This window comes from Sapajus apella, unplaced genomic scaffold (genome assembly GCF_009761245.1).
Source record: "Sapajus apella isolate SASKATOON/1434 unplaced genomic scaffold, GSC_monkey_1.0 scaffold18, whole genome shotgun sequence".
Classification (NCBI taxonomy): Eukaryota; Metazoa; Chordata; class Mammalia; order Primates; family Cebidae; genus Sapajus; species Sapajus apella.
The window spans coordinates 31,890,820-31,917,406 of record NW_022436958.1 but is presented as its reverse complement, the minus strand read 5'-3'; the positions used below and the strand labels follow the sequence as shown (position 1 = coordinate 31,917,406).

At 39.3% G+C, this 26,587-nt stretch overlaps 1 protein-coding gene and 1 non-coding gene across 3 annotated transcripts in view; one reads left to right on the top strand and one right to left on the bottom strand.

Moving 5' to 3' along the window:
* The window catches only part of CERS6 (ceramide synthase 6), a 324,290-nt gene that overhangs the window by 156,402 nt on the left and 141,301 nt on the right, over positions 1 to 26,587 (bottom strand). The window lies entirely within an intron of this gene.
* LOC116557181 lies at positions 12,387 to 12,492 on the top strand. The gene has a single exon (XR_004271393.1). It is a non-coding gene; the product is annotated as a U6 spliceosomal RNA (small nuclear RNA).

The window sequence follows — 26,587 nt, the reverse complement described above, 5'->3', positions numbered from 1 at the left end:
TAGAGGTATTCTCTGTTCACTGCATCCATCTCAACATCTATTACTTTCTGATTTTTTTTTTTTTTATTATTATGGCCATTCTTGCAGGAGTAAGGTGGTATCACATTGTGGTTTTGATGTGCATTTCCCTGATCATTAGTAATGTTGAGCATTTTTTCATATGTTTGTTGGCCATTTGTATATCTTCTTTTGAGAATTGTCTATTCATGTCCTTAGCCCACTTTTTGATGGGATTGTTTGTTTTTTTCTTGCTAATTTATTTGAGTTATTTGTAGATTTTGGATATTAGTCCTTTGTCAGATATATAGATTGCAAAGACTCTCCTCTTTGTTTTTTCTGCATTTACTTTTAGGTTCTTGGTCATGAAATCCTTGCTTAAGCCAATGTCTGGAAGGGTTTTTCCAGTGTTATCTTCTATAATTCTTATAGTTTCAGGTCTTAGATTTAAGTCCTTCATCCATTTTGAATTGAGTTTTGTATAAGGTGAGAGATGAGGATCTAGTTTCATTCTCCTACATGTGACTTGCCAATTATCCCAGCACTACTTGTTGAATAGGGTGTCCTTTCCCCACTTCATGTTTTTGTCTCCTTTGTTGAAGATAAAGTTGGCTTTAAGTATTTGGCTTTATTTCTGGTTCTTTATTCTGTTCCATTGGTCTATGTATCTATTTTTATACCAGTACCATCCTGTTTTGGTGACTATGGCCTTATAGTATAGTTTGAAGTCGGGATGTGATGCTTCCAGATTTGTTCTTTTGCATAGTCTTGCTTTGGCTATGTGGGTTCTTTTTTGGTTCCATATGAATTTTAGGATTCTTTTTCTAGTTCTATGAAGAATGATGATAGCATTTTGATGCAAATTGCACTGAATCTGTGCAATTTTGATATTGCACAGAGGTTTTGATAGGTTGCATCACTATTGTCATTCAATTTGAAGAATTTTAAAATTTCCATCTTGATTTCATTTTGACCCAATGATCATTCAGAAACATGTTATTTAATAGCCATGTATTTGCATGGTTTTGAAGGTTTCTTTTGGAGTTGATTTCCACTTTTATTCTACTGTGGTCTGAGAGAGTGCTTGATATAATTTCAGTTTTCTTAAATTTATTGAGACTTGTTTTGTGGCCTGTCATATGGTCTATCTCGGAGAAAGTTCCATGTGCTGATGACTTGAATATATATTCTGTGGTTGCTGGGTAAATGTTCTGTAAATATCTGTTAAGTCCATTTGTTTCAGGGTATACTTTAAATATGTTGTTTCTTTGTTGACTTTGTCTTGATGACTTGTCTAATGCTATCGGTGAAGTACTGAAGTCCCCACGATTATTATGTTGCCATCTATCTCATTTCTTAGGTCTAGTTGTTTTATGGATTTGGGAAATCAAGTATTAGGTGCATAAATATTAAGGTGGTGACATTTTTCTGTTGGACAAGGCCTTTTATCATTATATATTGTCCCTCTTAGTCTTTTTTAACTGCTGTTGCTTTAAAGTTTGTTTTCTCTAATATAAGAACAGCTACTTCTTCTCGCTTTTGGTGTCCATTTGCATGGAGTGTCTTTTTCCACTCCTTTACCTAAAGCTTATGTGAGTCCTTAGGCATTAGGTAAGTCTCTTGAAGGCAGCAATAGTTGGCTGGTGAATTCTTACCCATTCTGCCATTCTATCTATATCTTTTAAGTGGAGCACTTAGGCCATTTACATTCAATGTTAGTATTGAGATATGAGGTACTATTCCATTCATCATGCTATGATTTGCCTGTATACACCTTGGTTTGCTGTTTTGTTTTTTTTTTTTTCCTAAATAGAATTTTTGTTTTATAGACCCTGTGAGATTTATGCTTTAAAGAGGTTCTATTTTGATGTGTTTCCAGGATTTGTTCAAAATTTAGAGCTCCTTTAAGCAGTTCCTGAAGTGCTGGCTTGGTAGTGGCAAATTCTCTCAGTATTCGTTTGTCTGAAAAATACTATCTTGCCTTCATCTGTAAAGCTTAGTTTTTGCTGGATACAAAATTCTTGGCTGATAGTTGTTTTGTTTAAGGAGGCTGAAGATAGGACTCCAATCCCTTCTAGTTTGTAGGGTTTCTGCTGAGAAATCTGCTGTTAATCTGATAGTCTTTCCTTTATAGGTTGTCTGGTGCTTCTGCCTCACAGCTCTTAAGATGCTTTACTTTGTCTTAACTTTAGATGACAATGTGCCTAGGCAATGATCTTTTTGCGATGAATTTCCCAGATGTTCTTGGTGCTTCTTGTATTTGGATGCCTAGGTCATTAGAAAGGCTGGGAAGGCTTTCCTCGATTATTCCCCCAATGTGCTGTCCAAACTTTTAGATTTCTCTTCTTCCTCAGAAACACCAATTATTCTTAGGTTTGGTTGTTTAACATAATCCCAAACTTCTGGGAAGCCTTTTTTTCTTTGTCTTTGTTGGACTGGGTTAATTCAAAAACCTTGTCTTCAAGCTCTGAAGTTCTTTCTTCTGCTTGTTGATTCTATTGCTAAGACTTTCCAGAGCATTTTGCATTTCTCTTAGTGCATCTAGTATTTTCTGAAGTTTTGATTGTATTTTATTTATGCTGTCTATTTCACTAAAGATTTCTTCCCTCATGTCTTTTGACTTTTTAAAAAATTTTGTTAAATTGGACTTCACCTTTCTTTGGTGCCTCCTTGTTTAGCTTAATAAATGACCTTCTGAATTCTTCTTCAAGTCAATTAGGGATTTCTTCTTGGTTTGGATCCACTGCTGGTGAGCTAGTGTGATTTTTGGGGGGTGTTAAAGAACCTTGTTTTGTCATATTATCAGAATTGTTTTTCTGGTTCCTTCTCATTTGAGTGGGCTACATCAGAGGGAAGGTCTAGGGTTCAAGACTGCTGTTCAGATTCTTTTGTCCCATGAGGTATTCCCTTAATGTGGTACTCTCTCTCTTCCTAGGTATGTGGCTTCCTGAGAGCTGAGTTCTAGTGACTGTCATCTCTCCCGTGGATCTAGCCACCCAGCAGATCTATCAGGCTCCGGGCTGGTGCTGGGGGTTGTCTGCACTGGCTTCTGTGATATAAACTGTCTCAGCTGTGGGTACCAGCACCTGCCCCAGAGGAGGTGGCAGGGGGGTGAAATGGACTCTGTGAGGTTCCTTATTTTGGTTGTTTAATACACTATTTTTGTGCTGATTTGTCTCTGACCAGAAGGTGGTGCTTTGAAGATAGCATCAGCTGTGGTAGTATAGGGAGGATCACGCAGTTGGAGGAAACTCCCAAGAGTATATGCCTCTTGTCTTCAGCTACTGGAGTGAGTAGGGAAAGACCATCAGGAGGCATGTCTGAGGTAAGGGCAGGGTTAGGCATCTCCTTGGGCAGGTGTTGCTGCACCTGCTGTAGGGGATGGTGGGGGTGGTTCCCAGGTCAATGGAGTTATGTTACCAGGAGGATTATGGCTGTCTCTGCTGTGTCATGCAAGTTTGTCAGGGAAGCGGGGGAAAGCCAGCAGTTACAGGCATCACCCAGCTTCCACACAACCCAAAGGGCTGGTCTCATAGCACGGAGTTTGTTTCCAGGCAGTGGGCAAGCAAGGCTGAGAACTTGCCCCAGGCTACCAGCTTCCCGCTGTGAAAGCAAGCTGGGCTCTCATACCACCCTGAGTAGGCTCATTCTTAATTTAATTGCCCTGACACACCAGTCACACAATGCAGACATTTAAAATCATGCCTCATCTTCTGGAGTTTTAAGTTGTTTATAAAGAAAATATATGTATGTATAGACACAGATGTTTATGTATGTGTATATGTTCACACATAAGCATATGTGTATTATGAAAATACGTGTATATACACATATATTTGTATGCACATATGTATGAAAGTTAAATTTATGTATGTCAAGGATCTCCCATCCAATTGAAAATAAATGTAGTTGTACAGACTTCTGACCAATAATTTGTATTTTCTATTTGAAAAGATGCTCTTGTTCCTTCCTCACTTAGAGATGGGACAATAATCAGCCTAACATTCTGTCATTGCTTAGATTTTTCCAATAAATGCCAGTCAACTTGCACTCCAGCATAAGAAAATATGCGATTACACAAAACCCAACTCAGTCACAATGCACAAAATGAAGTTCTTAGCTGACTGGCTGAAACCACATGAGCTGCATGCTGACTGGAAGACTTACGAGTTACCCACACATCAGCTATATTCATACTGCAGCACCTTATGTTCTAAATAACGAGGGCCCTTTTTACACGAAGAACACAGGAAGGCAGTGAGACTGAACTACGCATTTGAACTGAGCATTATGATTACTGATACTAGCAGCTATTACATGGTATTACATATTGACTGTAAAGCTATACTTAGAAAGTGAAAGCAGCATGAAACAATGGATGAACATGAGATCATGAGGTTGCCAAGCAGGAAAACACTGTAGTAACAATGTTTGCACCTATGATACTCTCAGGGTGATCCTGGACAAGATTAAGTCTCTTTTCTGGAGAAACAATCAGACCGTTAAGATCTCTTAAACTCTTATATTTTGAGTCCAAGTCCTACATGAGTTAAGTCTTGTATGTCAATCCTGCAATATTTGTACAACTGGCCATTCCACCTTGTTTGAATCACTGCTGCTGTGCTCATTCCCTTTTTGTCCCAACCCTCTGCTTCTCCTGCCTTGTGCACAGACCACCCTTGGTCTGTCAATGCCAGTGACACCTTGGGGTTCCATCCTCACCCTTCTTTTCACACCAAGTGCTCCTGCTAGATGAACTCACCCACTCCCTGTATGCTGGACAATCACTGCTTCTAACCAGCTCTAAATCCCTGGACACCTGATGTCATTTGGACACCCAAATGTTGGCACCTGAGGCTCAAAATCCAAAAACAAACAAACAAAACATGTTATCTTTCTCCCAGCAATCCACTTTCATTCCTTCCTTCCATCTCTGTCAAGGACACTATTCTCCATCCAATGTCCCAGGTCCTTGAGTCTTCCTTCACCTTCAACACCCTTATCCCAGGCATCAAACCTCAAAGTTCTACCTTGGAAATGTCCCTTTCATTTACTTCCTTTGCTCCATTCCCTCAGTCTCTTCCTTAGCCCAGCACAGCCAGTCTTTATCTTTCTTCAAGAAGTAGGCTGGCATTAACTGAGTGCCACAGCCAGATCAATAGGCCAGGCTATCCAATTGATTAATCATGACAAAGAGAATAGTCACAAAGTCCAGAATATTTGCTTTGACCTGAATGAGAGTTACTCCTCCTATGGGAAAATCTACACAGGAGGTTGCTTGCAAAACACAGAAAAAGAACAAGAGGAGTTGGGGATCTTAAGAAGTGCTGCTCAGACAGATGGCCTAAGGCACTCTCACAAAAGAGTAAGTCTTATATGTCCAGAGGCCAATGCTCCTAATCCCCCAGTGCTTTAATATTCTCAGCCAATAGGAATCTCAAAATCTCTACAATGGGCAATCCATATGATGTCTCTGTGCCTCTATCCTTTTCTTAGCTGGATAAAGCTAATCAACTGTTGCTCTAGCCTAGCCTGGGATAACGTCTTTAGGGCAACTAGACAAACCTCTTTCTTGTTTCACCATATGTTAATTAAACAAACAAATGAAAAAGCTCTTACCCTGAGTTTTCCTCTTTGTCTAACTCATCCTTTCATGATCCTCCTGTAGTTTTCTCTGGTCTCTAGCTCCCAAGAAGTGTTTATCCCCCTAAGATATTATTCTAACAGTAAGACAACGTATGTTATTAGTCATCCTTTAAGTGACCAACAATCAGTTGAATATTTTCAACTCTGAGTGAAAGATCTGTGTCTTAAATCTTCTAGGCAGGAATAGCTCTCATGAAGCTACATTCTAAGCCTGAGGACTTCCTCCACAATTTTCACATGGTCTGTTTGATCCTGGGCACTCCCTATGCCTCTTTCTTATCTGCAAAATGAAGACAGAACTGCCTACTTCAAAGCGTTAGAATGAGGATTAAAGAGGCAATACTTGTAAAGTATATAGAATAGCATTCAACACATGGCAAGGGCTCCGTAACTCGTAACTATCATCACTGTTTTTATATAGCTGGTATATGACATGCACCCAATAAATGACTTCAAGTTTCATGATTAACTATGGGCCAGTGCCAATGGCTACACAAACTACCAACTACAAAATGACTCTTGGACAGATGTCTCCTGTGAGATCTGAAGAAGATACAAGTGTAGAATGAAGGAGGGCTTCATTCTGACAAAGTGGTTAAGCAGTAGGTCATGTAAATTAGACACTCTGTGTTGCTTTTTTGTTAAACTTATGTGTCAGGATTTGGCTGACTACTTCTCCCTTGTTTGCATTTTTAAAGTTATTTAATATTTAACGTTATAAAATCACTTGAGATTGCTACTACACTAAATCTGTACTTTGTACAAGCAGCTCTGAAAAAAAGTGTAAAATTTAGTAGGGCTGGAAAGTGAAAAGTACAGCAGTGAATTTCCATGGCAATGTGGTGTTATAAATAAGACATAATACATGGATAAATCTACCAATGAAGAGGTACAGATGAACAAAGTATGTTTATTCATGCGTTTTAATATCTTTTTGTATTCTGATATTTTACAGACACAAAGTTAAATAATCTAACATTCAAGGTCATCATGTAAGACCTTTAAACTGAGTTTCTAAATAAAAAGTTGCAAACTTAAATCTCTACAGGGACTAGACAGGTTAAAGCAAATGAGGAGCTGGTTAATCTTAGCTCTCAGAGAACTGGGAGGACTGGTGACTGGCATGCAGTTTCTATGCTGGCACTGCTGGAGAATGTGGCTATTTCAATACTCCACTGATAAAAGGGCCAGTCAAATGTCAAGAAAGAATGCAAACTCAAGTGTTGCCAGATTTTCCCCATTTTTCATAGAAAGTTAAAAATCTGATATTTTATAAGACATAAGACGTTTTAAATGCTGGTGAGTAATTCAATTTTTTTTTTTTAAATCAGACCAGGTGCAGTGGCTCATGCCTGTAATCCCAGCACTTTAAGAGGCTGATGAGGGTGTATCACCTGAGGTCAGGAGTTCAAGACCAGCCTGGCCAACATGGTGAAACCCCATCACTACTAAAAATATGAACAATTAGCCAGGCATGGTGGTACATGTGTGTAGCCCCAGTTATTTCGGAGGCTGAGGCATTGAACTGAGAATCGCCTGAACCCAGGAGGCAGAGGTTGCAGTGAGCCGAGACTGCACCACTACATTCCAGCCTAGGTAACAGAGGAAGACTGTCTCAAAAAAATAAATTAATTAAAAAAATAAAAATCATACAAGCCAAATCGTGCAGGCTAGATTCAACTTGGGGTCACCAGTTCACAACCTGTGCTTTAAGCTCTTTAATAGCATAATTATAGTATGTGACAGAGATGTGTGAGATGGTCTACTCTTTCTACTCTCTAAACTATATTCCATATAGAATGAAAGTCTGCTTTCCTGAAGCATACAATTTTTGTAGGGAAAAGTCATTCTTGCATTAGGTTATTAAATAATAATCTAATGAACTTTTGCTCAGTTATAGGAAAATGCCTACTGAATAAAAAGGAAATCATATCAAATAAATTTGATTTGTTATTATGCTAACAACCAGATGGTCATTCATTAGGATACACTGAGGATTTACTAAATACAAGACATATTACTAGGTGTTGGGAATATAAATATGAGTTAAGTCAAGCCCCTTCCATCAAGGGGCTGACAAGCTAATCTACAAAGCTGCTTCCTGATGGAGGGGCTACAGCTGTAAATCTAAGGAACCCTTAGTTATCCCAAGAAACCAGTCACAGCTTTCATCTTCACTCCCAGCTGGTGACAATATTTGGAGAGTTACCTTTATTCTCAAGGTCATCCTGCCCTAGTGTTACTGAGAAAAAATGCCAGGAGAACTCAGTCTTTCCATATCAAACCTGGAAGCCCGGCTAAAATAGAGATGGTGTCACATCCTGTCCCTTCTCGCCCCTTCTCTGGGTGAGTGGCAAGGAGAGAGTTGTTGAGTAGAGAGGCAGAAGAGGACAAGGCAGAATATAAACCTCAAAGAAAGTTCCCGTGAGCTAAGTAGTTTCCCCAATGTCCAAATCCTCTGAAGCCTTTAGGGTAACATAGAGCAGAGAGAAATAGGCAAGGCTTCAGTGGCTCCCAACAGGGGGCTGTCATTAAAGGTATGAAGGTCCCACTCCATGGCAGTAGAAGAAGAGCTCATGGACATAGGGGCTGAGGGTGACCAGGCCCTTTCTGGTATTGCTCTGAAGCTAAAAAGGACTTGGAAATAAAAGATTCTTGACATTATGAAACATTTATCAAGAATGAACTACATTCTTGTATTTATCTTTCCTCTTCTAGTAAAAAGCACAATAAGGGCAAATCGATGTTCATACTTCGAGAAACAACAAAAAGGAAATGTAATTACAAAAATATTCACCCCACTGTCAAAGATTTTGTCATAAGATTTTTTTTTAAGTTTGAAAATGTGTAAAAGAAGGGCGGCCAGGAGTGGCAACTACTTGCAGTCCCAGCTACTTGGGAGGTTAAGGTGGGAGGATCCCTTGAGCCCTAGAGTTTAAGATTGCAGTGGGTAGGTGGGGAGGCAATCGTAAGAAATTTCCAGCTAGAGGTACTATAGTAAATAGGTCATTAAAAGCATCTCATAAATGAGAACAACTTAAATTACAAAATGAACAATTAAAATTACAAAAATAAAGTTATTTACACTTTCCCTAGAATGTACTAGGTAATTCAAGGCAGAGATAGACAATAATATTGCAAATTGATTCTCAAGTGGTTCTTGGAATCACTTGTACATCTTTGGAATATACTAAGGTAACAAACACACATTCTTTGTTCCATTGTATGCTTTAGAGTAACATTAAAACCTCTTTCATGTAGAACCTCAGGTTAACCAGGAAAGCACTGACAAGACAGGAGACAGCTAGAGAGCAAATGTGCCTTCAGTGAAGGGGCAGCATACAGATAGTCTCAGAACCAAGCCTACAGGTTAAAACTTCTTTCAAAAGGGGTCAATAATTAACACCTGCAGTGTTCCTGGACATGGTTTCTGACTCCATGGTTTTGTCCATTCATGGCCAGATTGAGGTTCCTAAAAGAACAACTCTGAAGACACTTAGAAACTGAGTCTCAAAGCTTTCAATAATCAAATCTCACCTTTAGACTCCTGGTCTTGGTCCCTACTAGCCCAATGTGTGTTTCACCTGAAACATCAGATCTGGGCCTGCTGCAGCCTCAACCACCCTTCATCATCTGTCAAAAACAAATCTCCCAGACAGGGCCCCCACCCATCACTTCTCTGCAACACTTCCCTCTTCCTTCAAGTCCTATGGCGCTCTCCCTCAGAAAGGGTTACAGCATTCTTTTGCATTGTCAATCATGCCTCCTTAACATCAAAACCAAACAATCAACAACAACAAAAAATCTACTGACTACCTACTATCTTCCAACCACTGTTAAGTGCATTCACATGTATAATTCTATTTTATCCATCACGGCAACACTTGGACATGGCTTGTCTGAGGTCAACAGCTAGTAAACACAGGAGCGGGGACCCAAACTCAAGATGACACCCAGGATATCTGATGCGAAAGCTTGTGCTTTCTACAGCAGCCCTCTACCTGTCATTTAACAACAACAAAAACAACAGTTAACACATACCAAGCAATTACCCCAGCAGATATGCTTCTAAACACCTTACATGTTCTATCCATTAATCCTCACAAAAACCTTGCAAAGTTAATACTGTTATACTCTCTTTTTAGAGATATGGAAGGAGACACAGAAAGATCAAGCAACTTGCCTGAGCTTCATGTCTTCTAAATGGCAGAGTATGTGCCCTTAAGCAGTATGTAATATCTTCTCATAGTGCTACTTAGCTGTTTTCAGATTTTTATATATAGCTCTATGTTCAGCTTTTCCACCTATATTCCTTATCACCCTATTTGCCTCAAAAAAGCAGGTCATTCAAAGGGATGAGTGGTATGTGTGGAGAGTAAGGGAAACAGAAATGAAATAGGAGCACTCCCACTTCTTGGCCTTGGTGGACCAGACAGGATGAAACCCTCAGGGTAGGCTCAAGATAGAACCAACCATTCAAGATACCCTCTCCTTACTGATGTCCTTGAAGTCACCTTTGACAGATGTACCCTAAATGGAAAATAAAGTAAACAGATACAGGCAGCAGGTAAACCTGGTGCTGCCTAGGGCTCTCGCCCTGTGTGGGTATCCAAAATATTCAAGCTAAAGAGGTGACCAACCCTGTCATTGATTCATTGGAGGAGTTCCACAAACTCCTACAAATCTCAGCTTTGGAATAAAATAATCAACATGAGAAAAAAATATTGGAAATCTCTTCCATGTTATTAATTCATAATTTATGTTTCAAAATGCATTGCCCTTCAAAAGATGCCATAAATAAAAGATAAGCTATAGACAAGGAGAAAATGTTTGCAAGTCATTAAGCCCACAAAGGATTGGTATAAAGAACTCTTAAAGCTCAATAGTAAAAAAAAGTAAACATAACTTTAAAATGTGTAAAAGATCTAAACAGATATTCTACCAATGCATAAATGACCAAAAATCACATGAAAACACAACATCATTATTCATGAGGGAAATAAAAATTAAATCTCTAATGAGAGATCACTTCACAACCACTAGAATAGTTATAGTTGAAGAGACAATAACAATGTTCTTGAGGATGTAGCAAAACTGGAACCTAAACACACTGCTGGTAGGAAGATGAAATGGTGCATCTTACAAAGTTTGATAATTTCTTAGATATTCATATTCACATTTCATATTCCGAAATGTGAATTTACCATATGACTAAGTAATTTCTCTTTTAGGTAGCTACCCAAGAGAAATGAAGACATGTCCACACAAAGGCTTCTATATGAATAGTCACAGCAGCATTATTGTTAATAGCCAAAAGGCAAAGACAATCAAACACGCCCTCAACGGTGAATGGATAAACAAAGTGAGATATATTAATTCAAATGAAGTCCTGATATATTCTGCAAGCTGTATAAAACTCAAAAGCATAATGCCAAGTGGAAGAAGTTAGCTACAAATACCAAATATTGGATGATTCCATTTATATGAAATGTTCTGAAAGGCAAACCTATTGAGACAGAAAATAGATTAGTGGTGGTTGCCTGAGGCTCTGAGTACAAGGGAGTGAAAGCAATTGGGCTGTCCACAGTTGCTCTGTTTGCTCCACAGGGAAGTCAGCTCACAACTGAAGCTCTCTCTCTGATGCATTCAGAAGGATGGAACATACATTAAGGAAGAGAACTGGTACTCAAGTTATTTCATGATGGAAGCAAACACTGAGGTAATGTTCCATTTCTATGTGAGCCCAGAGCAAACTCCTCCATATGGGGAGGGTATTCTGTAATTCTCTTCTCTTTGTATACTTCCAAAATATATTGTAATGACTACTGGTTGATTTAAAATTTTGCAGAAAATCTTTTATACTTTCTTCACTCCATGAAAAGACTTCAAAAACATAGGACATTTCTATTAAGATACACTAGTTTTGATTATGGGGAAGAGTAATTTAAAAGAGTTTAACAAAAAGTAATGTATTATCTCTTATAATCAAAATAAGGAGAGATGTTGCAGTATCATTCCTTAGACCAAGGGTTAGTAACTTTTTCTAGAAGGCCACTTAGTAAATATTTTAGGATCTGTGAACCAAGAAGAAAAATTAAAGATATTATGAAAAGATTTATATAACCATTTAATAGTGTAAAAACCCTTTGTCTTAGTCCATTCTTTCATTGCTATAAAGAAATGACTGAGACTGGGTAATTTATAAAGAAAAGAGGTTTAATTGGCTCATGGTTCTACAGGCTGTACAAGAACCACAGCAGCATCTGCTTCGGAGAGGCTTCAGGAAACTTATAATCATGGCAGAAGGCAAAGGGTATGCACGTCTGACTTGGCCAGAGCAGGAGGAAGAAAGAAAGACACAAGGGGCCACACACTTTTAAACAACCAGATATCATGAGAACTCACTATCGTGATGACAGCACCAAGGGGGATGATGTTAAACTAAGAGAAACCACCCCCATGATTTTCCAGTCACCTTCTACCAGGTCCCACCTCCAGCACAGGAATTACGTATCAGTATGAGATTTGGATGGGTACACAGATCCAAACCATATCAATCTGCCCGTGTCCCTGCCCAAATCTCATGTTTTTCTCACATTTCAAAATAGAATTATGCCTTCCCAGCAGTCCTCCAAAGTCTTAATTCATTCCAGCATTAACTCAAGACCATAGTCCAAAGTCTCACCAGAGACAAGGCTAGTTCCTTCTGCCTAAGAGCCTGAAAAATAAAAAAACAACTTAGTGTGCCCACTTTAGCAGCACATACACTAAAACTGGAAGGATCCAGAGAGGATTAGCATGGCCCCTCTGCAAGGATGAGACAAAGTTCTTGAAGCATTTCATATTTAAAACCAATGACAACAAAAACAAGTTAATTTTTTCCAAGATACAATGGGGGTAGAGGCATTGGGTAAATGCTCCCATTCCAAAAGGGAGAAATTAGCTAAAAAAAAAAAAAGGGGGTACAGGCCCCATGCAAGTCTGAAACCCAGCAGGGCAATCACTGAATCTTGAAGTTCTCAAATAATCTCCTTCGACTCCATGCCTCATATCCAGGGCACACTGGTGCAAGAGGTGCCCAGGCCTTCCTTGGGCAGCTCCACTCCTGTGGCTTTGCAGGGTTCAGTCTCCATAGTTGCTCTCAAGGGCTGGCAGTGAGCACCTGCAGCTTTTCCAGGTGCAGGGTCCAAGTTGCTGGTGGATCTACCATTCTGGGGTCTAGAGGACAGTGACCCTCTTCTCACAGCAATGCTAGGCAGTGCCCCAGTAAGAACTGTGTGTGGGGGGTCCAACCCCCCATTTGCCCTCTGTGCTGCTCTAGTAGAGGGTCTCCATGAGGGCTCTGTCCCTGCAGCAGGCATCTGCCTGGACATCCAGGCTTTTCCATACATCCTCTGAAATCTAGGGGGAGGCTCTCAAGCCTCAAATCTTACACTCTGTGTACCGGCAGGCTTAACACCATGAGGAAGCCACAAAGGCACCTGACTGGAAGCTCTGAAGCAGTGTCTCAAGCTGTACCTGGACCCCTTTGAGCCATGGCTGGAACTGGAGCAGCTGGGATGTAGGGAGCAGTGTCCCAACGCTGTGAATGGCAGTCGGGTCCTGGGCCTAGCCCAGCAAACCATTCTTCCCTCCTAGGTCTCTGGGTCTGTAATGGGAGGGGGTGCCATGAATGCCTTTGAGGCCTTCTCCCCATTGTCTTGGCTATTAGCATTTGGCTCCTCTTATCTATGCAAATTTCTACAGCCTGCTTGAATCCCTCCCCTGAAAATGGGCTTTTCTTTTCTACCACAGGACCAGGTTGCAAATTTTCCAAACTTTTATGCTCTGCTTCCCTTTTAAATATTATGTTAAGTTCCCATTTGATATAATTTCTTTGCTCACACATATGAGCACAGGATATTAGAAGCAGCCAGGCTACATCTTGAATGCTTTGCTGCATAGAAATTTCTTCTGCAAGATTCCCTGAATCATCATTCTCAAGTTCAAAGTTTCACAGATGCCCAGGGCAGGGGCACAATGCCTCAAAGTTCTTTGCTAAAGCATAACAAAAATGACCTTCGCTCCAGTTCCCAGTAAGTTCCTCACACCCATCCGATACCTCATCAGTTTGGCCATCTCTGTCCATATCACTATGAGTTGGGTCACAGCCATTCAACAAATCTCTAAGAAGTTCCAAACTTTCCCTCATCTTCCTGAGACTTGTTAAACTGGGTAACAGAAGATGTTGAAACAGTTTGGAGGGCTTCTTCTGAAAAGCCCCTTATCCAGTTCCAAGGCTGCTACCACATTTTTGGGTATTTTTATATCAATACTCCACTCTCAGTACCAATTTTTTGTATTAGTCTATTCTCACAATGCTATAAAGAAATAAGTGAGACTGGGTAATTTATAAAGAAAAGATGTTTGATTGGCTTACTGTTCTACAGGCTGGGCAGGAAATACAGTGGGTTCTGCTTCTGGGGAGAACTCAAGAAACTTACTATCAGGGCAGAAGGTGAAAGGGAAGCAGGCACATCTTACAGGGCCAAAGCTAGAGCAAGAGAGAGGGGGTAGGTGCCACACACTTTTAAACAACCAAATCTCATGAGAACTCACTATCATGATGACAGTACCAAGGAGGGATGATGTTAAACCATGAGAAACTGTCCCCATGATTCATTCACCTCCCCATGCCCCACCTCCAACATTGAGAATTGCATTTCAACATGAGATTTGGCTAGAGACACAGATCCAAACTACATCACCCTTCTTATTTCACAAGTCATACAAAAACTGGCAGCTAGCCAAATTTGGTTGACTGACCCTAGTTTACCAACCCCTAACCTATACACACTTCAAACACACACCGATGTACACAACTGCACTACTTCAATCTGTCTCTGTCACACACATACCCCACTCTACAAATATTTTTGAACATACTTTCCTGTGGCAATGTAGAATAAGACCCTTGCAAAAGTTGTGTTCCACAGCAGAAATTGCTTATAACTTGCAAGTTGGCCAGAAAACAGGGTTAAGGGAGAAGGACTAAAATCAAGTGTATCTTAATTAAGGTTGGCTCCAAGGAAAGTAAAAATATTTAAATCTTTGTTTCATCTTTTCTGACAGATTGAGAATGACTTCCTCAAACAGATTTTTCCTTCTAACAAGTTTTCATTTTAATATCAAATCCTATCTAATAACAGTTCTCCATAGATCCACTGCAGAAGTAAACCAAAAATTTTTACAGTTTCATTACTGAACTCAGGCTCTAGGTCAATAAAATGAAGAGATTCAGAGCTAGAGACAGACTTGGATACAGACTACCGACTAGAAAGAACATAATCAGCCCACAAACTAGGCTCAACTGTCTAACTCCATTTCTTAAACGAACCTGGCTTCAGGACCAAGCGACTCCTCAGGAAACTCTGTAAGCTCCTAAGAGCCATGGTTCTTCAGGCATTAGGCCAACAACTGCAGCCTAGTTTTAGCTTTTAAATACATTGCATCATGAAAACTATAATTACAATCAGGTCTCCCACTGGCAGCTGTGAAAGAACAGGACCTTCCAAGAGGCTGAGCTACACCTGTAGCCCCATCTGAAAGATGCTGAAAGAGCACTGGAATGCCTGCTGGGAAGGCTACAGCCAATGCCCAATAAATGGGCTTCAGTGAAATCTGGCACAGCTGGTTTAATCGTGAACATTAAAATCTCTTATAAAATCAAGGCACTATTAAGCTAAATCATCCTTTGATTTTTCAACTGTTTCAGAATCAATGTCCAGATGTTCATCTACCTACATACCTATTGATAGTCGTTCTCTATAGTTATTTCCCATAAAAGTTGCAAATATTCATTGGGTTACCTAGCAGCTCTTTCAGATCCCTCATTTATCAAGGTAACACAAGTAGCCATTTAAGTCTCTCAGGGTGATTCCATGGGGCTGCTGGAAATGGAAATGTTCAAATATGAAAGGAGAGTCCCACTTCTTCCCATCCCCAATGAGGCCTTGGGGCACATTCCACTTCCCTTTTTTAAAATAAGATACTCAGCAAAAATATCATGGTGATAAAACATCACCTGGATATTTAAAGGGCAAACCCAAGGAGCAGCAACTGAGTACTAAAGAAATCAGTCACTCAGAGCTTCTGTTCCTCCTTCAATAGAACGAAAGATCATTGTTACAGGCTCACTACATGGGGATACTGAAGTGGAAGATGGGATGAATTGAGCTATGTAGAGGTAGATCATCTATACATTTCACAAAACATTAAGTTCATGGAATAAATTCGCTGCAACATGTTTCATTCTGATCTGGAGACTCATTGGTGCCCCCAAAGAATTTCCTTGAAATTATGGCACTACAGGAACCTGTATTTTTGAATGGTGATCTATTCAGGACTGAGAGGCTGGGGCTAGGAATAAAATACTGTCCAAGAACCAAAGAGTGGCTGCCCAGGTCAAACCCCAAGCCCCATTCCTTTATGCACACAGAAATAACCACCATCCTGAACTTCACTAGATCAGATTTTTCCCTGTTTTTGATGTCAAATCATCACATTAATGAATTCAAGCTCATTTATACCCACTGACCACTCTACATGCATAGGTACTTATTATTCTTCTCTTTTCCTGGGAGCAAACTATGTATCTACATTATTAAATTCTCTATACTAACACTGCAGAATTCCGGGTGCTCAAAAATGTTATTTAACTACATATTCCTTTGTAAAAAGTCTATCCACACAGGTAGGTAGATCTGGGTGATTTTAAAAAATTTATTAAGCTATAAGACTTGGATTAAATCATAGCTATTGCTTCTATCAATGGGCCAACATCATTTAAGTACTTATACATTTAGCAAAGGTACTAGAATTATAGAGAAAGTGCTATATCAGGCAAATAACTCATGTATCTTTATCTTAGTTGCACTCATAGATTTTTTAAATACTTTTTTATATTTTTAAATACTTAATTTTGCTAAATTGATTTTTATCAACTGATCTGAAAAAAATACTGAAAATCAACTCCCTTATATTTTCTAAATGAGAGAAAAAGAAAAAAGAATTGCCCAATGCTTATACTGTGGAATACCCTTGCTATCTGCAATCCCACTTCTTCTATTATTGCTGAAATATGTGTATAGCATACTGATTGCCTCTCAGAACCCTGTCTAAATTAACCTTTCTGACTTGATGTTTCATTTAAGGTATTTATGATTTTTGTGGTTTCAAAGGGCAATAAATTTTACTTCATCTGTGTTTCCTTTTCTGGAAGTCATTGAAAAATATTCTACTTCTGTATTTTCAAGCTCAACATTGAATGCTAACATAAGATCTATGAATAACATTTGTGTTTTAAAGGGTATCAAGATAAGGCCAAGAGGGCTGGGCATGGTGGTTCATACCTGTAATCTCAGCACTATGGGAGGCTGGGGCAGGCGGATGACCTGAGGTCAGGAGTTCAAGAATGGCCCTGGCCAACATGGTGAAACCCTGTCTCTACTAAAACTATAAAAATTAACTAGGCATGGTGGCACAAGCCTATAGTCCCAGCTACTCAGGAGGCTGGGGCAGAAGTATCGCTTGAACCCAGGAGACAGAAGTTGTAGTGAGTGGAGATCACACCACTGCACTCCAGCCTGGGTGGCAGAGTGAGACTGTCTCAAAAAAAATAAAAAAAAAAATAAGGCCAAGAAACTGGTGTCTACCTGAGAATGTTCAACATTCTCCTCTACAAAATGAGATGGCTGGACTACGAGAATACTAGTGCTAAGAAACTGTTTAATCAGAATTCATCATTAGCCTTTGTCTTCAGAAAGCAGGGGTCCACAAGCAACCAGCAGATAAGCATGCAATACTATTGATAAATGCAAATTAAGTTTAATTTAAATCATGAATTAACATCAGGGAGAGAAACATCTGCTGTACTGAGAGTCATAATTGTACAGGGGTAGGTTCAAAACTGTTTCCCAGATTAGGCTGTGACCTTATGTGGGAGACCGTGTCAACACTTTTTACAGAATTCTAGGTGGTAAAAGAAAGCCACCTGTTATGTCAGCTGACAATGTATATTTTTATCTACTTTTGTGAAAGGGTTTACATCTATCCAATTTGCCTGGTTGAATCACAGGGCGTAGGCTGAAGTGCAATAAGTACTCAGTGGTGGGGAGTGTGAGGAAACTGACAGAGAAGCTTTGCATTCCACAGTAATCATTTTGTATTGGCTCTTAGAGGTAGTGGACATCAATCCATGAATTCTGTTAGGGTCTAATACTTCTAGACGCACTGAAAACATTTTGTAGTTTATTGGTAAATAGTAATTGAGTGGCGGTTAACTTTGCTCAATATCATAGAAAAGTGGGAGCTAGACTTGGCTACCATTTACATGTGACCATTACCAAGGCACTATTAGATCAATTTAATTCAATCCTAAGATTTAATAAGTAAAAAGCATTGTGTTAGATACCACAGGAAATGAAAAGATGCCTTTAAGGAACGTTTACAGTCTAGAACCTCCAGTCAAGAAGTGAGATGGAATAAATGTACAAATAACCACCACTCAGGAAAACACGCAAGATAGATATTATCAAGGTGCCTTTAGGTTTCAGAGTGAGTGAGATGCCAAGGGGTTGAACTGCAGAAACATTTGTAGGTTGAGAGGATATATGAAAATGACCTGGGGCAAGAATATAAATTTTCAGAGATTTTCCTCTTGCTTTAAGAGAAGTATGGTAGTTTACTGCAAAATAAGTTGGATAGTTTACCCATGACTAAGGAGACACTACTGTCACCTATAATGTTTATGGAGAGAAAGGAAAGGAAGAAGGGGAAAGGAAACCAGAATGTATTAAGGCCTTCAGTGTGCAAGTTACAAATGCTATAACAATCCAAGGAAGTAAGCATCATTGTATCACCATAACCATATCATCAGTCAAACGACTCTTAAGTTTATCGATGGGAGGTCAGATTTTACCCCAGGTGATTCTGACTTCAAAGCCCATTCTGGTCCTGAATCCCCACCAGTATGTTGTCAGTATCTGGAAATTATACTACTAGAGACAAAAAAAAAAAAAAAAAAAACCTTGGATAAGGAATTATTGGCTATAAAAATGGAACTATTGGCTATAAAAATGCAAATATCACTAGGTCAAATCACACATTAAAGCATTATCAAGTATTAAAATTCTTGCTAGATTAATCTGTAAGGAAGCTAGAAGCATATGTTTGAAGAACAGCAGAGGGTTGGCTGAAGGAAATGAGGGCAAGAGGTGTGCAGAGGGATTTCTGTGTCCCTCCTGCATAGTGGGTTCTTGATAGCAAGGTTCGAGATAAAAGGAGAAAGGTCAAGATACAATAAAGACATCTCTTTGTCAAATCAAGTTTGACATAACTGAAGCAATGTGTCAGCTAGTTCCCTTCTTCCCCTCCTTCAAAACATCTTTGAGGGAAAGGAGTTTTCTCCTTAGTTCCCCTGAAAGTCAAAATTCACCTAATGGTCACAGGTATATTCATTACTCTCTGGAAAGTGCTATGTTCACAACCACCTACTCCGTTTTCTTCCTGTCAATCAGAACTGAGTTCTGGTTTCCCAAATACACCCTGTACTTTCCTACTTCCATGCTTTGCTCATGCTGTTTCTGTCACTGGAAGACCTTTCTTCCATATGATACCATCAAAATATCACGCTTCCCCCAGGGTCCATCCCAAACTGTGGAGATCATACTGCTTTTCCCAACCTGACATGCACACTCCCTCCTTTGAACCCTTCAAGGGCTTCCTTCATATTTCTCTTTTTGCATTTTTTTCCTTCTCTTAAAAGGAATAAGATGACTTTCTTACATTCATTTTTGTTCTTGTCTTACGCTTACTACCAGGGTGTTAACCTCCTTGAAGGCAAAGAGCTCATCTCTACATCACCAGCCCTACTTCCTCTTTATATTTGGAATTCCATAAATATTTGTGACATTTAATTAAATTTACCCAAGACTGTCAACCAAGTTCCACATGTGAAGTTTAAGATAATATTCTTAATAAAGTAGGTACTTTATAACTTGGAAGGATGGATAGATGGTCTTCAAACTAAATCTATAACCTATATAGCAGCTATAAAAGCAACATAAAGGTCTCAAATAAATGTTACACAGAACTCAAATGAATGTCAGCAAATGATCTCTTTCCTGAAGTTATCTCTTGAGAACAATGTTTTCTAATCTAAAAAGATTTAGCGGTGCGGGAGTCGCTAGCCTACTGAAATTCAGAAGTCTTTCAGGACGAGATAATAAACCCCAGCACTCACAGTTGGATACTCTGACAATGTTCATTTTAAAATGAATTGATATTTCCTTTGTTCATTAAGCGTACCTAAATTCTTATTTTGGGCAAGAGTAAAAATGCAAAGAGGAAAATATAGAAAGGATAAGAATTTACTGCCCTTTTTCAAAAAGAAACAAGCCATGGGAAGCATTTCTAGGATAATCACCTTGAAAATACATTCATAACTTGTTTGTCATGTCCCTAGAAGGAACAGGAGTGAGAAATAGGATTTGAGAGGATTGGGGAGAAAAAAGAACCACAGAGAGCACAACTGTACTAAGATTTTTCCTCCACCTGGGGAAGCAGCCTGTTTTTCCATGCTCTACAAGGTATCCTGAGTCAGTCTGCTTAACCTTTTAGGGCAACATTTTCTTTTTTTTTTTTTTTTTTTTTTTTTTTTGAGACGGAGTTTCACTCTTGTTACCCAGGCTGGAGTGCAATGGCGCAATCTCGGCTCATCGCAGCCTCCGCCTCCTGGGTTCAGGCAATTCTCCTGCCTCAGCCTCCCGAGTAGCTGAGACTACAGGCACGCGCCACCATGCCCAGCTAATTTTTTGTAATTTTAGTAGAGACGGGGTTTCACCATGTTGACCAGGATGGTCTTGATCTCTTGACCTCGTGATCCACCCGCCTCGGCCTCCCAAAGTGCTGGAATTACAGGTGTGAGCCACCACGCCCGGCAGGGCAACATTTTCTTAAATGTTGAAAAGAAAACAGAGGAGGCAGAAGAGTAGGGTATGCCTCTAATGCCCTAGTCTACATCTCAGAGTTGTTGTGAAGATGGAATTAAACAATGCTCACAAAAGTTCCTTGAAAATCACAGAGCTACACAAATGTCAAGTGCTGTTATTACCACAGCCTGCTTCCTCTCCTGAGCCTCTTCTGATGTGTTTCTCTTGCTAGAGAGGCAGAAGAGGCCTCAGGAGAGGTGAATTAGTTGTGACCATGTTCCAGTAAGATTCTTCTATATCTGCGCTTCCCAAACTTAACAGATTCTAAAAACAAAATGTTCATATTAATTGTTCTATGTTGTATCACTGCATTATTTGACACCACTTTAAACACAAATTAAGATTTAAGATTAAGGGCTAGCTCTATATTGCAGAAATGAAGATTGAAGACAATCTTGTAAGCTATGTGATTAATTTTTCTTTCTGTACTGGTTGGGGAATTGGGACTTTTTTTTTCATTAGTCCTGTAGTTTTATTTGCTATGATGGCATCATATTATTGTATTGGCACATATTAATTATTTAGGGTTTAAAAGTACCATGTGATAATCATTAGCCTATTTAAATTTCCTACATTCCAGGAAATCACTATTGTTTTGCCCTTGCCATTATTCTTTTTACCATCAAAAATATATAGGAATGTATAACAAGGAAATAAACAATTTGGCCAGTAGATGAGGAAAAGAAAAAAAAAAAAAAAGAAAGAAAATCCTCTGGTTAACTGCTATGCCACATATAAACTGAAGATATGTTTTTTTCTTCCTTCCAAAAGAGAGGCTGCCATATATTCACATCATTACAGTCTCTTATTTATAGACTACTCTCTCAAACACTTTATTTAGAAAAAGGAAGTATTCTTTGAAGACACTCAAATCTGAAACAACTTCAGTCAATGCCAGTTTGAGATGCTCAAGAAGGTCAGCTGATGGAAATAGCTATTTTAAGGGAGCAAAGAAATTTAATAAATACTGAAGTCATTATCTCTAGGGTGGTGACTTCATAACTGTATTAGATGTCACTGTAAACAAGCTTTTTAAAGATCCCTCTTAAAGGGAGGACAGAAAAGAGTTACATGTGGGAGACCCTCAATATACACCTATAGATAAAGGACAAAAAAACGTCTGAAAGAGAGGGAAAGAGAGCTAAGGCCTGGGTTAACATTTATCGAATAACTTCTTACATGGATACCAAACACATTAAACTCCATGCAATTTAGATGAGAGGGAAGAGAAGGCACTCTGGCACACTGTCCTAGATGACTCTGAAGTAGCTCCGCTGACAAATAAATGATATCAAAGATGCAAATACAGGCTTTGAATAAATTATTTCATGAAAGTGAATAGGAAAAGCATTATGTCTGAATAAACATATTAATGTTATTAGTATACATATCAATTGTTTCATCTCTAAAACTTTATATATTCAAGGTGGCCCCAGAATATTTTGTATCATTGGCAAACTGGAGGATGTGTCTCATATCTAAGGGCAGCCTACCTCCAACCATCTCTGGTATCTGGGAATTGAAAAAAGTAGAAGCTTGTATGGCAGATGCACCTGACATCAATATCGTAACTTAAGTATACCCTGAGAATGACCCTGTAAGGCGGACACACCTGAATGTGTCTTCAGAAATCTGAGCTAAGGAATCTCGGCGTGGCCATCCCACAGATTCATTACTTACCTATGTGGAACATCTGAACCCCTGGCCTACCCATGGAATGTGCATGTTCAGGGGAATGGTACCCTTTGTTTTGGATTAAATGAAGGTTGCCATTGTTCAAGAGAGGGTGCTTTAAATATTATGTAAATTGTACACTTTTTACAGGCATGCAATATATATAATAAATAATGCTCTCCTGTCCAACCTACTGCCACTAGACTCTCCCTGTATGTAAGTTCCCTACAATAAAATCCTATGTCTTGTTCACTGGCTCCAGGTCTCTTCTTAAGCCTTTCAAACGTGGCGCCATCCCTAATGAAGTCAACAGGGGCCTGACACGAGAACGCTAAACTCACAGCAGTGTGAAAGTGAGACAGAGATAAATCAGAACACTGAGTTCAATGTTCAGTTACTGGAGCTCAAGAAGCAGGAAAGACACCATGATCGGAGCATTATATTTTACAACGAATAGAGTATAGGCATTTTTGCTACCATAAAAGAATTCTCACACTCAATTTCCATTATAGCAAACAAAAAGTTGCATGAACTCCCAGGGCATTAACTCTTAACTTGAAATTTTGTGCATCAACAAAGGGATGGGGGCCGGGAGTGGTGACTCACGCCTGTAATTCCAGCACTTTGGGAGGCCAAGGCGGCCAGATCACTTGAAGCCAAGCATTCTCGACCAGCCTGGCCAACATGGTAAAAAACTGTCTCTATTAAAAATACAAGAAAATTTGCCAGGCATGGTGGAAGGTACCTGTAATTCTACTACTTGGGAAGCTGAGGCAGGAGAATCACTTGAAGCAGGGAGGCAGAGATTGCAGTAAGCTGAGACTGCACCACTGCACTCCAGTCTGGATGACAGAGTGAGAATCCATCTCACAAAAAAAGGGATGAGGACCTGAAACAATGGTTTAATGAATGAAGGCAAGTAAAAAAGCCAGTGTACTGAATGTGAGCTTTTTTATTAATCTCACATTTTCCCACTCACGTTATGTTCTGCCAAAGCCAATCATCTACATTCCCTGAACAAATTCTGGAAGGACGCTGGGAAGCCTGGTAAAAACTGCAAAAAAAAAAAAAAAGACAGGCCCCCTCCTCCCCACACACATAATCTAGTCTCCATCCTATTAATGTCCCATTTCACATGACCCAGTGATCAGCGAGAAACCTGGTTCCCTCAATAAGATCCAAAACCAAAGCCACTCATTTGCTAACAAATATACCAACAAATATTGAATGTTTGCAGTTTAATGATAAGTTTTATTTTTATCTTTTTTTTTTTTTTGACAGTCTCTCTTTTTTGCCCAGGCTGGTCTTGCATTCCTGGGCTCAAGCAATCATCCTGCCTCGGGCCTCCCAAAATGCTGGAATTACAGGCATGAGCCACTATGCCTGGCCTAATGATCTTTTTTAACATCTTGCCAATTTGGGCACCTTTTCTTTACATCTGGAAGAAAACATGAAGTCCACTTAAGTCTACTTACATTGAACAACAAGGTCTACCAAAAAGAAAAAACATAAAATTCTTCTCTTTAATGTCCTCCAGAAATCTTAAATAACTATGCAAACAGCAATATAACTTTTTTCCAATTATAAGGCAATATTCATGTTAAGTCAAACATTAGATGTTATTTGATGTGTGTATAAAAACAAGGTGAAGAGGATATAAATTCAAACCATTACAATTCATTTGCTACAACATATCTGAATGCGCAATAAAAATGTTAAATGAGAGATGGTCTTCAGAAGTACCAACAGCATTATGTTAAGTTTACACTTTAATGCTGTAACTAAAATCAGTCAATTAAAACTGATATTATATATAATTCAATGTAAGGAGATTCAGTATAAAAAAGAGTAAAGAGAGAAAGGAATGAATGCAATTGTGGTCTTTATACCTTTTTCTTTCATTCATTGATTTTTACACTGCCCAAAGTGCTCAGCATTCAATCTAACCTTGGTCCAAGAACTCTCAAGCAAAAACCACATGAAAGGGAAGTGTGGGCTAAAAGCTCAGACTAAACAATAAGTAATTACTTTCTTCAGATGGAAAATATTCTCCCAAAAATCTCACCATCTGACAGTTAGGAGCTGGGAGTGGAATTATTCTGAAGCACTCCATAGGATGCATCTGCTCCTTGTCCTCTTGTGTAATGCTTCCTGCAGTAAAAGCTGCAGAAACTGGGCCCTGCAAACTTTTTAAAAAGCCAACTGTGAAAGCTTTGAGGGTTAGGGTGCTTCTGTCTATGGAAGACAGACGGCTAAACTCCAGTAGAGGGCAATGGTCACTTTCCTTCATGATGCTTTGCTGAACCTGAGAGTCAGCTGCAAGCTACTGCACCTGCATCCTCACAGCCCTGAAACAGCACTAGGCAATGCTCTTAATCTCAAAGAAAGGAATTGTATTCCTCAGATTCACTTTGAATCAATCAGCAAACCACCATATATTCACTGAACATAGCCTGCCTACACAGGCAGTCTAGCTGGGGAGAAAACAAACATTAAGATACATGAAACAAGCAGAGAATAATCCTAAAGAGTGGCTAATGGATAAAATGAGTAGTGTTCATTATTAGTTCCACAGGGGCTCAGGGAAGAACCTCTGAAAAGATTCATGTGAGACAGAATAGTAGAAAGGGCTCATGGTAATAAGATGACTTCAGTTTGGCTTTGAAGGGTAAGTAGAAATTACATTGGGGTAGAAAGGGGGTATCCCAGAGACTAGACAATGCTTGGGGCGGGCAGGCATGCAGTAAATATTTTTTTTGAGACAGGCTCTTACTCTGTCACTGAGGCTAGAGGGTAGCGGTGTGATCACAGCTCACTGCAATCTCAACCTCCCAGGCTCGAGCAATCCTCCAGCTTCAGTCTCCCTAGTAGCTGGGACCATAGGCACATGCCAGCATGCCCAGCTTATTTATTTTTTATAGAGACAGTAGTCTCTCTCCCTATGTTGTACAAGCTGGTCTTAAACTCCTGGGCTCAAGCAATCTTCCTGCCTCAGCCTCCCAAAGTGTTGGGATTACAGGCGTGAGCCACCACACCTGCCATGAATGAATTTAACCATTATAACAAGTACCTTGATTTGATGAATGAGTCACTAAAGACAGCATGCAAGCACCAAGTGATTTACATAAGATACTAATAATAAAGGGCTTGGGAAATTTTATAAACTCTGCTTTAGAAATAACTCATAACTATAATAATAGTATTTTTACAAAGCATATTTACTCTTAATGGGAAAGTATTCATGATGTTATCTATATATGAAATGAAATAATCATGAATAGTAACATAAGCCCAAAGGTACAGGATCTAAAATAATTTTGAAAGTTTTAAATAAAAACAAAAACATCACATATTGGTAAAAGTTTAAAGTACAACTAAAACCACTGTAGCAGTACCATTCTTGGGTCCTGTTGTCACACAAAACAGAGTTAACAGAGTATTCATGGTCATGGTTAGGGCTGGTTCCAGTTTGCCTGGCAACAGGCATTACTGTACTAAGACAAAGGAGACTTAGTTTAGGGTTCCCATGAAACACTAGAGATTTTATGCAAACTTAGGAGATATGTATAAATACAGATTATTCCAGGGAAAATGTTTCATTAGGTCTAAAAGAGAACTAGAACTTTTGAAAAAGTTGTTTTATACTATTAAAAAAGGGAGAAGAAGTTTCCAGAATCTCCAGACCTGAGTGTCACAAATTCTTTACAGTTAAAAGGCTCATTTATAACAAGTAACAGGAGAATGAGCTAATACCTTCTATTTTGTGTAAAGAAAGACTACTATCCCAACAGGGAGAAAACAAAACAAAACAAAATACACAGAAACTCAAAAGTTATAAAGATGCAAATGATGATCATGACAGCAGGCACAGGACGCCTCTTTTATCCCCCTATTTAAGTCACTTTGCCACTTATGGGATTAATCCAGAAAGCTGGGGGTTCCAAATGGAGAGTACTTGCAGACTGGGCATTTTAATTCCCGCCAGGTACTCATGACAAAAATGGTGTGGTCACCTAATCTCCAGAACCTGTAAGCGTATCACCTTACATGGTCAAATAGGCTTTGCAGGTGTGATTAAATTTAAAAATTTGAGATGTGACATTATCCCGATGTTCTGGGTGAACACAATGTAATCATAGAAGTTCTTACAAGGGACAAAAAGGGAGGCAACAGGGTCAGATGAAATAGGAGAGACAGGGGGGAGAGAGAGAGAGAGAGAGAGAGAGAGAGAGAGAGAGAGA